General features: G+C 47.2%; 1 pseudogene; it reads left to right on the top strand.

The window, feature by feature from the left end:
* The first annotated feature begins 11,831 nt into the window (after window positions 1–11,831).
* Window positions 11,832–13,312, top strand: LOC148686702 (claudin-2-like; annotated as a pseudogene).
* Window positions 13,313–15,359: the final 2,047 nt, after the last annotated feature.

Raw genomic sequence — 15,359 nt, 5'->3', positions numbered from 1 at the left:
TTGTCGAGAGGAGGCAGAGCGTGGAGCCCAGTGCAACACAACTTCAGTGGCCAGCGGCTCCTCCTCTCTTGCACCCAGGAGGAGCCAGCCATTGAAGCAATGTTCTGTTTCGTGCTCAGCCTCCTCCACCCCTTCCCAACAGATACTGGGGCCCCCAAAGACACCTTGCCCCCATAGAGTTGGTGCCCCTAGTCTTATGGAGCGCTGGATGTGTCCTGTGTTGCGTGGCATAGTCACAACCGTACTGTACACATTTCTGGAACCACCCCCCGCAGCTCTGGAATTAATGTTAAACAATAGCCATATTGGATGGCATTCAATTAATGCAGATGTCCACATTTCTGGGATGTATGCCCAACTTTTCACAAATGTGTGCGAGCCAAGGTCTTGCTCTTCACCAACCGAGAGTTTTCTTTCCTAATGGCTTGTGACCAGCCACGGTCCAGTGATTGATGTGACAGTCTGTTCCTTGGGGGGGTGGGGGCTTGGATGAAAACCAGAAGAAATTCTGTAAATGATCTTTCCAGGGAAGTGAAGGCTGCTGATCTGATGTGGTCAGAAAGGGTTACGGTGGCTGTCAACCAAACAACTTTCAAGGCCTTTCTCTGATCTCTGCACTGCAGAGCCCACAGCTCAGCGAAGCTGGACTGCGGCCCTGGGAAGAAGGCCAGAAAACAGCCGAGGGGAAGTGATGTCATATTGATCCAGCATGCCCGGAAAGGGAGTAGTGGGCAGGCTTGTGCAATGAACCCCAATTTGTTTTTGTTTTTGTTTTGCTGCTTGCTCTGGATGCAAATTTTAATCAGAGTGGGTGTGACTCTCCATTACCCCAAACAGAAGCTGCTGCAGAAACTTGGAACTGGTGGGTTTTGTTTTGGCTTCAGCCTGTTTTCCAAACTTGTTACCCTGATTAAGCACCATGAAAGTTTTTTTTGTTTTGATTCCCAGAACACAGGAGAGCCCCCAAAGTAAATTTAAATTTCCCATTTCAATTTATTTCTTAGAAGACTAGCCCATCTGGGCTATAGAAGAATATACATGTTACACAAATTGAGGAATTTGATAAAACAACAAATAAAATAATTTTGGCAACCCACTTAGCCTAAAATGCCCCTTCCTGGCGTAAAGGTAAAGGGAGCCCAGACCATTAGGTCCAGTCATGACCAACTCTGGGGTTGCGGCGCTCAACTCGCATTATTGGCCGAGGGAGCCGGCGTACAGCTTCCAGGTCATGTGGCCAGCATGACAAAGCCGCTTCTGGCGAACCAGAGCAGCGCATGGAAATGCCATTTACCTTCCCGCTGTAGCAGTACCTATTTATCTACTTGCACTTTGACGTGCTTTCGAAGTGCTAGGTGGGCAGGAGCTGGGACCAAACAAAGGGAGCTCACCCTGTTGTGGGGATTTGAACCGCCAACCTTCTGATCAGCAAGCCCTAGGCTCTGTGGTTTAACCCCTTGCCTTCCTGGCATAGAGCCTCCCTAATTTTCTTTACAATGAAAATTAGCAGCCATCACCAGTAATAGCCTTGTTTCCCAACTGTTAATACCAATCTGCTCAACAGGGTGACTTGGGATCTTATCCTGGAGAAACCAGAAAAAATACTTCTCTGGAGGTCTGCGTGGGCAGTAGAGGTGAAGCTGACAGACATCAACTGGACATCCCTACCCACCTGCACACATGTGCTGCTATTATATTGTCCCACAAAATAGTTTGAAGCCTAGGAGCTGTAAAGGCCCTTCTGTGATGCAGGATTATTTTAAGATCAAAGAGCCTGAAGTCAAGATCTTGAGGCCCTTCTTCACATCTCATCCAAGACAGGTCCAGATGGTGGCAACACGAGAACGGGCCTTTTCTGTAGTGGCTCCCGGCTTGTGAAAAGCTCTCCCCAGGGAGGCTCCCCTGACACCTTCATTATACTGAGGGGCGATTCTACAACCCATGAAGACTAACCCAGAACTAGAAGAATCATTCCAAAAGGCAAAACCATGGCAAAGTTTATTTTTTTGTGTATAGTCCCACTACCAAACACACAAGATAAGAACCTCTGCTCACTTGACTTTAGGTCCCACGAAAGTGGTGGTGATGGGTGTCCAACCCAGACTTACCTGACTCCTTTGTTTAAAAATGGACCTGCAAAAACCTTAAAGTTAATTAATAGAGATTCCACACTGATTAACTGTTTTCCCTACCATATGTAGGGCCGGCCCTATCATTACATCAAGTAGGGCGGCCATCTGAAGTGGGAAATGCAGATGGGAGGAGAATGGTAGCAAGGTGGTAGAGGAGAGATCTCTGTGTGCTCTACACAACTCCCCTCCTGTACCCCCTAAGCTAGTCTACTGCTTGCTAGTGCAGCAGAGGATGCTGTTCCATTGCCAGAGTGGAAATGAGACTCAGCAGCCAGTTCAACCAGAATCTGTACTAGGAATGAGGGAGATGCTAGCGTGTCCTTTGCAGAATGCATTGAGACATCCCTAATCCTGTGGAGCCAAGAATTTATCTGTTATGGATGGAATTCCCTTAACCAGTCATGCACAATGGGGCTTCCCTCCTCTCTTCTCCACCCGCTCTCTGAAACTGCCTTTGGGAACGGGTCAAGAGAATCCCCAGAGCATTGTGGAGTGGGAGGAGAGGGGGTATTGTTCCCTCCGGCAATGGCTACCATCCCTGATGGCTGTGTTCTGCCTCCACTGTTGGGAGGCAGTCTTCCTCTGAATCCCAGTTGCTGAGAATCACAAGTGGGGAGAGGGCTGTTGCGCTCAGGTCCTCCTTGCAGGATCCGCCAGAGACATCTGGATGGCCACTGTGTGAGCAGGGCCATTGCCCTGATTCAGCAGAGGTCTTCTTATGCTCTTAATTCTTGGAGGAAAAAAAATGATATTACTGGATATTGTTCCCATGTTAGCCTCCAGTCTCATCCAAGTGCTTGGAGTTGAAGGAAAGGCAGCTAAAAGTGAAGTCTATGGGGCCATCATGCTATCAGTGCAGTGTTAATGGGACGTGGCATCCTGATGTGATTTCTCTTCCTTCACATCGTCATGTCACATTGTGTCGTAGAAATTTGATAGATGCCACAATGTCTGCATGACTGGGCTGGAACTCACATGGGCAGATGCAACTGGGAATAATTTGTGAATGAGAAGATTCTGGCTCTCAAATATATATACCAACTGGGTCAACCAAACACCTGATAAGGGAACACTTCCTTCTTTGGATGACACCTGGGATCCTGCCTTTTGCCAGGTCAGACTATCTGTCTTTGTACTTCAGGGAATGGAGTTTGGGACCCTCTGGAAGCCCACTGTGAGGGTAATGCCGCTATTTTGACACGGCATTTACTGCAGTTTCCAATGAAGTGCCCAGTGAAATGTCCGCTGTGACGTCAGTTTCACTTGATGCAAGAAGGTGATGTGGACAATATGCTTTCAATGACGCTCCCAACCATGTTATTCTTCTAGAAAAGGAGGTGCCAGATCTCAGCATGAATGCCTCCCTTGTTCTCTTATAGGGGCAATGACACCCATCTGAGAGGGGCCAGAATGGAGTTCCAGTGATTTCTGGCTGGAAAAAGGCCCTGCTCCGAAGCACATGTTCTCTAGCTCCCTGCCCCTCTTGGCTCATGAATCCATGCTAAGGGGGTAGGATCAGGTGAATCCAGGGTGTGGTCAATGCACATCCTTGAGGGAGGGAGTGGTTCTGGTCATCTTGAAAGAGGTGGGAATTTGACCACTCCAGGACAAAGTTCACCATGGACCCACTGGTTTGTGACAACTACTGCACACACACACACACACACACACACACACACACACACACACACACACACGGAAGGTTCTTGAGAGGGTCATGGTGGGACAGTTGCAAACAGTCTTGGATGGAACCAATTATTTTGACCCATTTCTGTCCAGGTTCAGTCCTGCCTATTGAACTGAATCAGCTGTGTTCTCCCTTTATTTAAAGGTGAATGAGACTGCTGTTCTTATTTGATCTCTCAGCGGCTTTTGATACCATTAACCATGGTACCATCCTGACACTTTAAAGCAAAATAAAACTGGAGAGGAGGAATGGGAAAGTCTGTTCATTTCACCTCTCTCTCTCTCTCATGCACACACACAAAATCTTAAATTCAGTTCTCCACATTTCCATGTCATTTTGCAATTAAAAACAAACTCCTGATGAAAATTTGTCAGCATTTTGCTGTGAAGTGCTCCTAATCTATACATTTTTGCAAAGCAACATCCCCTAACATTTTAGTATGCTATTTTCACCATTATATTCATTTATATGCCTACATTAGCCCAGTATATGCATTGTCTGTACCGTACACAACTCGGCATTGCAAAAGTGTGAATTCTGAAGGCTGGCTGCTTTTTGATCTCCGTATTCTTTCGAAAGGTGTGCGTCATATTGTGCTTCCTTTACACGTGCCTTGAATTGAATCCTCCCCCCTCCCCCATCCCGATCAGAGATGAGGAAGATTGCATCGGAGGCCTACGGTTCTTTCCTGCTGTCATAGACCTCTGCTCAATAGCAGCCCCACGAAACGAAAGCCTTTCTTCAGTTTATTGAGGTTGGGTTTTTTTGGGGGGGGGGGTGGAGGGAGTTTATTTTTGCTCCTCTTCTTTCACCTTTGCACTGCAGCGGCTGTTGTGATGCTGCCGTTTAACCCAATTCACAGGCGTTTGCAAACCTTTGGAAACTGTTCTCAGCTTGCTTGTTAGTTTACGGAGCCATCTTGGAGGCTTAAATGAACAACATTAAGATGTACTTAGTGGTTATTATTTATTTAACTGTCGGTCAGCAGAGCCCATCACCAGTGGAGGGGATTTATGACATCCAATTAATCCCTTTTGAGTTCAGATTCGGAGACAGGAGCAATCAAAAGTGAGGCTGAGTATAGAACAGAATTTATTAGACTGGTATAAAAGGAAAAGGAAACAAGCACATTTGTAAAAACATCTCTCTTTTTGAAGAAGTGCAGTGCAAGGAGGAAAGAGCTGCCAATGGGCAGGAAACAGATATGCGTAACCTGACTTTCTTAACATCAAGATAAGGGATTCAAAAATTGAATAAATGAATTTATGTGCAACCACAGTTGCGAGAATGTTATTTGCCCCAGATAGGAAAGTTGAAGGAATCTTGACGAAAGAAGAATGGATACAAAAACTTATGGACTATGCAGAGATGGCAAAACTTACTGGAAGAATAAGAATTCAGGATAACAAACTTTTTATAAAGGAGTGGAAATGGTATATTGAATATTTACAAACAAATTGCAAACAGATAAAAACGTTGGCAGGGCTATTGTAATAACTTGCAGTTTTCAAAATATAGGTATATGAAAATAGATGAATAAAAGAATGATTTAATATAATTTAATATATGCAGGGAATGATGATAAAAAATTAATGAATCGCAGAAAGAGGAGGAAGGAAGTCAAGTTTTGAAATGTTTGATTTACTGTCAAACTACTACTGAAATGTATATTAACGAAAATTATAAATAAAATTATTTTTAAAAAGTTGAATAAATGAAGGGGGTGGGTAGGTGGGGTTTCTGCTACTCAAGACTCATTGCCTGGAGTTCCATTTGAGGGTGTTTCTAGGCACCCTTCTATAACAACCACCAAAAGATCCATTTTGAGATCAAATTGTGAGATTAATAATAATAGTAATTTATTATTTATACCCCGCCCTTCTGGCTGGGTTTCCCCAGCCACTCTGGGCGGCTTCCAACAGAAAAATAAAGAGCTCATTCTCTGAGTGTGGAAACTTACGCGCTCAAAACTCCACCATCTGCATGCATAAGGCAGGTATCAGCAGGTTGGGGATAACTGGGGGGGGGGGAACAACCCCAAAGAGCCCAATGCGTGAGGATGATGCCTCCTAAATGGGCACAGAATGCTGGAGAAATAGGATGGAGGCTTCTGGTGGAGACATGGCTGGCCAGGACTCCAAACAAGAGGACTCCGCACAACCACCTCTTGCTACAGGTCCTGCTTGCATTCTAGAGTAAGGTTAAATAATAATAATAATAATAATAATAATAATAATAATAATAATAATAATAATAATAATAATTATTATTTATACCATTACAGTATAAATAATCAACTAAGTTTTTATTTTGGTATGAGCTTTCGTGTGCATGCACACTTCCTCAGATACACTGAAACATATCTGACGAAGTGTGCATGCACACGAAAGCTCATACCAAAATAAAAACTTAGTTGGTCTTTAAGGTGCTACTGAAGGAATTTTTTTTATTTTGTTTCGACTCAGACCAACACGGCTACCTACCTGTAACTAGAAGTATAAATAATGGTATAAGTTACCAGACGTCCCCGTTTCCTGGGGACGGCCCCCAGATTTACAAATCATTCCATATACAGAATCCATTGAAAAAAAATCTGGTAACCTTAAATCTAGAGGGTTAATTTTTCATTTACTTATTTCACAACATTTATATAACGCTTCATTGTGATAAAAGCCCCAAACACCTCACCCCTTCCCACATTTTATTTTAAAAAAACAAAAAACAAAATGTTTCTAAACTTGTAAATTCTTGACAGCTCCGGTCCTTCAGTGACAGGGAAAGAGAAGGCAGGCATTGAGAGAGAAGAGAGAAGAGTGGGATGCAGAGGGGAGGGAGAAGCAGCAGGGAGCAGCCATAACCAGATCTCTGGACACAGGGAAAATGAAAGGGAGAGCCAGAGTGAAAGAATGCAACTTGTCAGCTCAGACAGTGACACAGACACAGGGATACAGGGAGTGCCCTCTCCAGAATCTCGTAGACTCACAAGACTGTCCGAGAAGCGTGAAAAGGACAGGAAGAGAAGTGTGGGAGAGACCCACGCCATTATGATTCTTAAGGAAATGCTGAGGGCTGAATTCTCTTTGGTATAATCTGTCGGGGACATCGCTGGCAGCGGTTGAGGAGAAGCCACCGGGCGGGGGGGGGGGTGCAAAGCCACCCCTTCTCCTTCTCTCTCTGTCCCCTTCCGGCACCCTTTTCTTTCCTCCTCCTCTACTTCCCTCTTCCTCTGTACCCAGCAGGCTGCTCAGTGTGGTTCGGTTTCGGATTCCTCTTGCCAGGCATCTGAATGGATCCCTCGCAGCCATAGGAGGTGATGCTGAAGTCCCTCTGTGGCCCCCAGGCTGCCCATTCATGCCAAAGTGATTGAAAGAGCTGGGCTATTCAGTCTAACAGCAAAGAACCAAAGAAGCAGGCTGGGTGTGAAGAGCCAGGTTCCCATTACATCAGCTTCAGAATATAGTCAGGACATGCTAAAGTTCTGGGTGAATTTCGTACAGCAGGTGGGGAAGCACCTCTGGCAATATGTAGTGGTGGAGGCCTCCCCGGCAGGGATCCTGGGGGGCTGAAGCTCAGGGTATAACATCCACGGAAGTCAAGTGCACCTTTTTCCATCTGTGAAATTCTGGGAGCTATTCCTGCATGTCTGGGTGGTTGTGTAGTTTAGCCATGCCTGCCCTTGAATGGAACCTTGCCTTGGGCAGGGGCGGGGAAGGGCTTGGGCCCCTCAGGCAGGGGAACAGATGGGTCAGCCAGAGAGGGTCAGCGCCCAGCAATGGGCAGCCCTCTCCTTGGCTCTTCTTCCTTCATTAGGTGGGCACTCGCTGCTTGCCTCCTCGGCTCTGAAGCTGTGTTTTCTAGAGGAAGGCTGGATTCGTGCAGGCAGGGAACCAGTCTGATTTGCACAGGCAGGGAACACAGTCATGCTGTGGTTTGGGGAAGGTAATTGCAGACTTATAATGAAAAGAAAGTCTCTTTCAGCCCTGCTGTTTCCTACCAGGGTGGGAAGCCTGCATAGTAAACACAGCAGGGAGGTCTCGGGGCTTAAGTCATCGCGGCAGGTGGAGTGTTGCTATTGCAAGCAAATGGGACTCCCAGGGGTATAAACACCAGGCTAAGTCACCTCTATGCCATCCATGCAAACAGTTTTCTATGTCTCACAGGATGTTCATCTCCCTCCCTCCCTCCCTCCCTCCCTCCCTCCCTCTCCTCCCTGCCCATCATTTCTCTACGTTCCTAGGGAGCTTTTGGAGATTTCAAACAGGGAAGAGAAGGATGGAGTGTGTGTGTGTATCTGAAACCATAGCCTTATTGCTGCAGATATTTTCTCACAGTCTTTCAAAGTATCTGATGCTTCTGCAGGTGACACTGCAGCCAAACTGCTGTGACAGGCAATTAAAAGAGTTTGCTTTGCTCTGGGAATGAAGCATCTTTCTCTGAGTAGCAACAGGGACATGCTGCCTTGAAGATCAGCGAAAGGCACACATGATGCCTATCCGACTTTCCATGAGCGCCATTCAGCCAAAATGCTGTACTTGCAAGCAGGGTGGTCAAAGGCCCTTGTGCCCTGGGACCTCGGCAAAGGATTTTTAAAATAAAAAATAACAACACAAAGCTAAGCCAAACCATGGCTTAGAGTGCATGTGGGTTCCTGGAGCAAAGGTGACCCCCTGCGCACTTCTCCTTATGCTGCTGACTAAGATGGGTTAAGCCATTATTTGGCTTAGCATTACATCCAGACCAGGGCTTGCAATTTGTTTTGCTCTAGAAAGCCACAGACATAAGAATATAAGAAGAGCCTGCTGGATCCGGCCAATGGCCCATTTAGTCTAGCATCCTGTTCCACAAGCAGGATTCGAACACAAGAGCCCTAGCCTGTCCTGTGGTTTCCAATAACTGGCAACATGGCTTCCTACTCCTGATTTGCCTCTGTAGAACAAATGCCATTGACACTATTTACCCCACTCTGGTTTCATTGTGGAGGAGTGTGTGGGGGGGGAATCTACACATCCTATAGCTAAAGCCCATTCCCCCTGCCACTGAGCCCTCTTAACAAACTTCGGTTCCCAGGATTCTCAGGGGACAGGAAATGCACTTTAAATGTATGGAGTGCGCTCAGTCTTAGGCAGAGTGCAAATCTCACAAGATGGATATTCATGGGAGCACATTTTACCTTTGGGAGGTGCATACTCCCTCTTGCCATCTATAAGAGGGTTTTTTTTGTAGCATGGAGGCTGCCCTTCTCAATGCCATTGGTGGGTTCTGGTGCCTCTGCAAGCGCAGATATAATTGGATCATCAGCCAGGTCTAATTTACCAAGCTGGCTTCTCCCTGTGTGGTTCATTAAGGATGGAGCCTAGATCAGCCAGCTGGACTGCAGAGCACCAGGCTCATCTGTAATGAACTTGGATGCTAATTATTTCGTATCAACTCCCCTGCTTTCCTCACGCCAGCTCAGCCTTTGTAAATCTTCCTAACTGGGAGTTGTTGTGGTCATCACTATTTCAACAGAGGAGCATGAAGGGTACTGGAGAGGAGTGAAGGCAAGGGACCCAGAAGAGCAAAAAAAAAAAAAAGCAGCAAAACCACAAAGCAACAGAACCACCCGTCCTCCAAAAAGCCTGGCTGCTGCAATTTTGCTCTGGGCTGGTCTCCTTCCAGCCAGGAGGGGAAGGAGGCCAGAGCTCAGTGGTTGGTAGAGCATCTTCTTCTCAAACAGGTCGTCTCAGGTCCAACCCCTGCCATCTCCAGGGAGGATTTGGAGAGACCCCTGCCCATAGCTGTCAAGTTCTCCCTTTTTAAAAGGGAAATTCCCTTAAGCTGAATAGGCTTCCTCATGAGAAAAGGGGAAACTTGACAGCTATGCCCCTGCCTGAAACCCCAGAGAGCTGCTGCCAGCGCCCCCTCCATTTTAGCGCCCTAGGCGATGGCAAAGTTTGCCTAAATGGACGCTCCGGCCCTGGACACAATATAAGGCAGCTTCCTTTCTTCCAGTCAAGGTGCAGGCTCAGAAGAAGGTCTCATGCAGGGCCAAAGTGGGCTGACTGCCTCCAGCTGAGGGTCCTACCTACTTTTTCAATACTCTAAAAGTAGTTGCTTTTAGATTGCAGTCTAATCGCAACCTCTCCACTGAACCTACCTCACAGGGTTGTTGTAAAGAAAAATGTGCGAGGGAAGGACTCATGTACAACACCTTCAACGGATAAATGGAATGAAATGAAATTTTGCTGTCAGCTGCCTTGAGTTCCTGTGAAGGAAAAAGGTGGTATAAAACAACAACAGTAACAGAAACTGTAAAAATGATCAGGAACATACGAGGGAGGAAATCCTATTGAACTCAGTGGGAATTACTTCTGAGTAAAAATGCTTAGAAATGTAGTGTAAGGCTGCCCAATCTTTACCCAGTTACCTGGGACTAAGCTCCGTTGAACACAGTGGGACATACTTCTCAGTACAGGGCCGTCTTAAGCGCCCCTCGCGCCATGGTGCGCCGGATCTCTCCGGCGCCCTCCCGCCCCATTTCCCAGCGCGGTGGGCAGGCGGGCAGGCACAGCGCGATCTCCTCGGCACCCTCCCGCCCTGTTTCCTAGCGCGGTGGGCGCAGCGCGCAGCTGCGCAGCGGACCGACGGACCGGGCGGCCAGCGGGCGGGCGCAGCTCGTGGCGCCCTCCTGGCAGGCCGGCGCCATGGTGCCCTGCGCCACCCAGCCTATACGTAGGGCCGGCCTCAGTCTCAGTAGGCAGTGTAAGGCTCCATTTACGATAAACACTACACACGTTTCGTAAAAAAATGGCTGGCTGGCTACTGAAGCATTGCAATTAAAGGATTTAAAGTGGATTGGTGACATTTACCTTCTAAATTCCAGGAAGGGCTTTGTAGGCCAGCTTCACCATTTTCTTCATTTGGTGCAGGAATTTCATTTTCAGTGCAAAGAAGACTCTGGTTTTGCACAGCACTTTTAATTGTTCTCTGAGACGTGAAAGGGGGAGAAAACCAAAACCGGGACATTCTGGAACAAATCAGAAACCATGACAGCTTCTGAAATTCTGAGACTGTCCCTGGAAAATAGGGACACTTGGAAGGGTATGTCACAGAAGCCTTTAATTATTTAATCAATGCATTTGTGGCACCCCACTAGTAGCACTCTGGTGGTGCAGTCTTGTCACTCAATGCACAGTTTGGGAATGGCTGCAGGGGCGTAGCCAGGATCAAAACTAGGGAGGGGGGCAGCCATGATCGTTCAGGGGCGGGGCCAAGGCATGGGAGGGGAGGGGCCACAAAGTGGGAATGTGAGCGGGGCTACAGGGCCAGCGGGCCCGAGGACATTGCGGCGGCGGCGGCCACCTTGTGCTTCTGCGGCTGCCAGCATTGGCAGCTACCCTGCTTGGCTGGAGAGGACGGGAGGTTCGGGCAGACACTCTGCATTCGGAAAGAAGGGAACTGAGTTCCCTCCCATTTCCCACTTTCCTGCTGTTCCAAATGACCAGTACCGTGGAGTTATGATTTGTCTTGCTGTCAGGATTCTAACTGGTCTCTAACTGACCTGAGAATTCTGCAGAGCAGTTGCTGCTGTGGCCAGTTGCTCAGGTGAACGTCAGCCCAGTGGCCAGCAGCTGAGTCTTTTTGAGGCTCAGGAGCACCTAGCAAATACCTGCTCTATTCCTGGCCCGCTAGACTCTAGCTGAGGAACGCATTTCACGTAAGTGTAGGGATTAAACATTCCTCACTATGCCATCAGGTGTGTTTCTGCTCTGTGGGAAAGGATAGCTGCAGTAGCAAATAGCAAAACAGCGAAATCATGAGCAGATTCCCATCCACAACAGGTTGCTGTGGTTAGGGCCATTTTCACAGGAACAATGCAACAGTATATTCAATCAGGAGCAGTGTGCTGTAAGAAAGTATGTGTGTCGGCTTCTCTGGATCAGATGTCTATACCTAACCAGGGGGTGGGAGAGAGCAGGGGAACTCTTTCTTTTGCTGCTTCTTTCTGGCCAGGAAGGGAGGATGTCCTTCAATGACTAGACATGCTTGTTATTCCCTCCCTCACTGTATGTTGTCTTCTCTTTTGTTTCCAGGATGTCTGCCAAAGTCTCCCTGGGTCCTCTATTCTCCAAACCCCCCCCTGCGGGTGAGAGAAGGCTCCCTGGTGGGGAGATTGCTGAGCGTAGTTTCTTGCCTCCAGCTCTGTGGGTTCTTGATGAGTATTTTGGCCTGCATTCTGTGCATTGCAACCACAGCCAGTGTCAACTGGAGAGTGTGGCGTGGAGAGAACGGCTCTGAAAACATCTGGATTGGAATCTGGAATGTCTGTTTTTGGAGAAACCCTTCCGACGACGGCAACTCTTTATGGCATTGTGAAGGTCTCACTGAGCGATATCCAACCCTCCCAAGGGAAATTTTTATTGCTCAGGACTTAATGGTCTTAGCTTCCACTATGAGTTCAGCCGCCCTAGTATTAATCTCATTTGCCTTGTGCAATGTGTTCGAGCCTGGAAAACACGAGGATTTCCTCTTAACCTTTTTTAGGCTTGGAGCGTTCCTGAACATACCTGCAGGGATCCTTGTCCTGATTTCTGTGATATGGAACATGTCTTCTGTCTTGCAGAATGGGAAAATTGACTTCCCAGAAACTTTTGAATTGCCTCCAATTCCCAGCCAGCAGCATATTGGACCTTCTATATATCTTGGCTATATCGCTGCGGGTTTCCAGCTGCTGAGTGCAGCATTGGTTGGGATGGAGAGATTTTGCATCAGGACCACCACAACAGATCCATATCGAATAGAAATTGCAGCAGTGATTACCCCAAGAAATTCAGTAAAAAGCAAGAGTCTAACTCCTTGTTCAAAGTGTGGTTCTCTGCTGGATCTGATAATTAAAGAGAAATCCTCCATAGTTGAGATACAGGAAAGCCAGGCAGAAGATCTTGACACTCGAAACCAATCCTGCATCGTAGAGATACCGGAAAGCCATCTACTAGATCTTGACACTCGAAACCAATCCTGCATAGTGGATATACAGGAAAGCCAGGCAGAAGATCTTGACACTCGAAACCAATCCTGCATCGTAGAGATACCGGAAAGCCATCTACTAGATCTTGACACTTGAAACGAATCCTGCATCGTAGAGATACCGGAAAGCCAGGCAGAAGATCTTGACACTCGAAACCAATCCTGCATCGTAGAGATACCGGAAAGCCATCTACTAGATCTTGACACTTGAAACGAATCCTGCATCGTAGAGATACCGGAAAGCCAGGCAGAAGATCTTGACACTCGAAACCAATCCTGCATCGTAGAGATACCGGAGAGCCAGGCAGAAGATCTTGACACTCGAAACAAATCCTGCATCGTGGATATACCGGAAAGCCATCTACAATATCTTGACATTCGAAACGTATCCTGCGTCGTGGATATAGAGGAAAGCTGTGCATCTCCAAGCCCACCTCAAGTTCCAAAACATACTATTATACATGTGACTCCCTGCAACATGGAATAGCATCAGATCCAGATCCACGCAGATCGCTCCCCCCCCACCATTGGGGTGTGGGTGGGTGGGTGTAGAGATCTGCGTGGACCTGGATCTGATAGTTTACTATTCCCTGTTGCAGGGAGTCACATGGAGGCCTCTTTTCTGTGTTTTCTAGCATTTGTGTCCTTGTTCCCATTAGCTTCCTCCTCTTCTGGATATCTTTCCTGTGTCTACTCATAGATTTACATTTTTTTATCAGCTCTTTCATTTCCTAAGCAACCACTCACATTTTGTATTTCAAATAAAGTTGTGGCCAAAATTATGCCAAAAACCTCAAACTTACATTTTTGTGTGAAGTGTGATTTATTGGGGGGTGTTTTGGAGACCTCTAGACTCAAAAACGATTTTAAATCACGGACACCTTGGTTCTGAAAATGGTGTTTCACTCCTTGCATTTATTTAATATTTGAAGATGCCTTCTTGCTCCAGCTCTGGGTTTTTATTGAAGCTGTTGCGTTTGACCTTGCTATGCCTGCCATGGGGTTGTCTGCTTTTGGGGCAGGGGCCTGGTAGGAATTTTTCCATTTGGCTGATTGGCTGGTGCCACTTGGTTTTCGCCTGCTGCGCCTACTACGCCTACAATTCGTCACAACTTGTAAGGTTGCAGTTAGGCATTGGTTAATAAATTGGTTGGTGGAGGGGCCAGGATTGGCTGTGCCGGCCCCTCCAATGGTTGCTGTAGGTATCATGTTTATTGCTTATAGCCAAAGGCTGCTGCAATGTATACAATGTAATTCAGTAAAATACATACAAATTTGGTAGAAAACTTAGGACATTTACATTATCAAAACATGACCTAATCAGCACAAAGCTATGGAAACACTTTAATATACCAGTTGAAACATTAAATAATAAAAAATAGTTCTGTGGGGGTTCCAGACCAGAAACGTTTGAAGTGCCCCAAACCTCTGCACCATTTAAAATCTGGGCCATTGATTTTGCTTTGTACACCGATAGAGCTGGATTGACTAGGTTTCCCCCATTGCAAGCAGCAAATTTCAAAATAGCTTTTACCGATTTAAAGGCTTGCAATTTAATATTGGACAGCTGTGCATTCCAAGATGCCATTTCTGAATAAACCAGTCCCAGGTATTTGAACGTCTTTACTTGGTTTATGATGTGTTTGTCCAGGTGCCAAACATGCTTTTTAGGGCGCTTCCCAAATGCAATGACCTGCGTTTTATCGTAATTTATGGATAAGGCATTCCTCGTGCAATATGAGCTTATTTTTGCAAGCAATCGCCTCAGGCCCAACTGGGTTCTAGATACAAGTACTAGGTCGTCGGCGTACATTAAAACAGAGTTTCTGATCAAGAATTGTGGCAGGGGCAAACTGCAGGCCCTCCAGTTCTTTAACTATGTCATTAATATAAAAATTAAGACGCCAAAATGCATCCCTGTTTAACACCAGTAGAAGGGGCGTAGCCAGGATCAAAACGGGGGGGGGGGAGCCATGGTCGTTCAGGGGCGGGGACCAAGGCATGGGAGGGGAGGGGCCACAAATTGGGAATGTGGGCGGGGCTACAGGGCCAGCGAGCCCAAGGACATTGTGGCGGCGGCGGCAGCGGCCACCTTGTGCTTCTGGGGCTGGCAGCGTTGGCGGCTACCCTGCTTGGCTGGAGAGGACGGGAGGGTCGGGCAGGCGAGAGGGGGTGGCAGGGCGGGTGAGGGTGAGGCAAGGCACGGCCGCAGCCACGACGGCTCCGAGGCGTTGCTGCATATCAGCATAATATTTCAACCATGTCGTGGGTTCAAGCCCCACCTTAGGAAAAAATTCCTGCATTGCAGGGGGTTGGCCTAGATGACCCTTGTGGTCCCTTCTGACTACAATTCTATGATTCTATTGATATATTACCATAGCATATGCATCATTCTGCTTTCTTGAATTGTCCTACTCCTAGGCATAGCAGCCAACTCCTAGAGGCCTAGGTGCCTCCCCGCCCCAATTACTGGTAAATACCGTATCTGAAAAAGTAATCCCCCCATGTTGATGGGCTTTCTATGTGGGGCTTAT

The sequence above is a fragment of the Zootoca vivipara genome, chromosome 2 (assembly GCF_965207765.1).
Source record: "Zootoca vivipara chromosome 2, rZooViv2.hap1.1, whole genome shotgun sequence".
NCBI lineage: Eukaryota > Metazoa > Chordata > Lepidosauria > Squamata > Lacertidae > Zootoca > Zootoca vivipara.
This window is presented reverse-complemented; position numbering and strand designations above follow the sequence as displayed.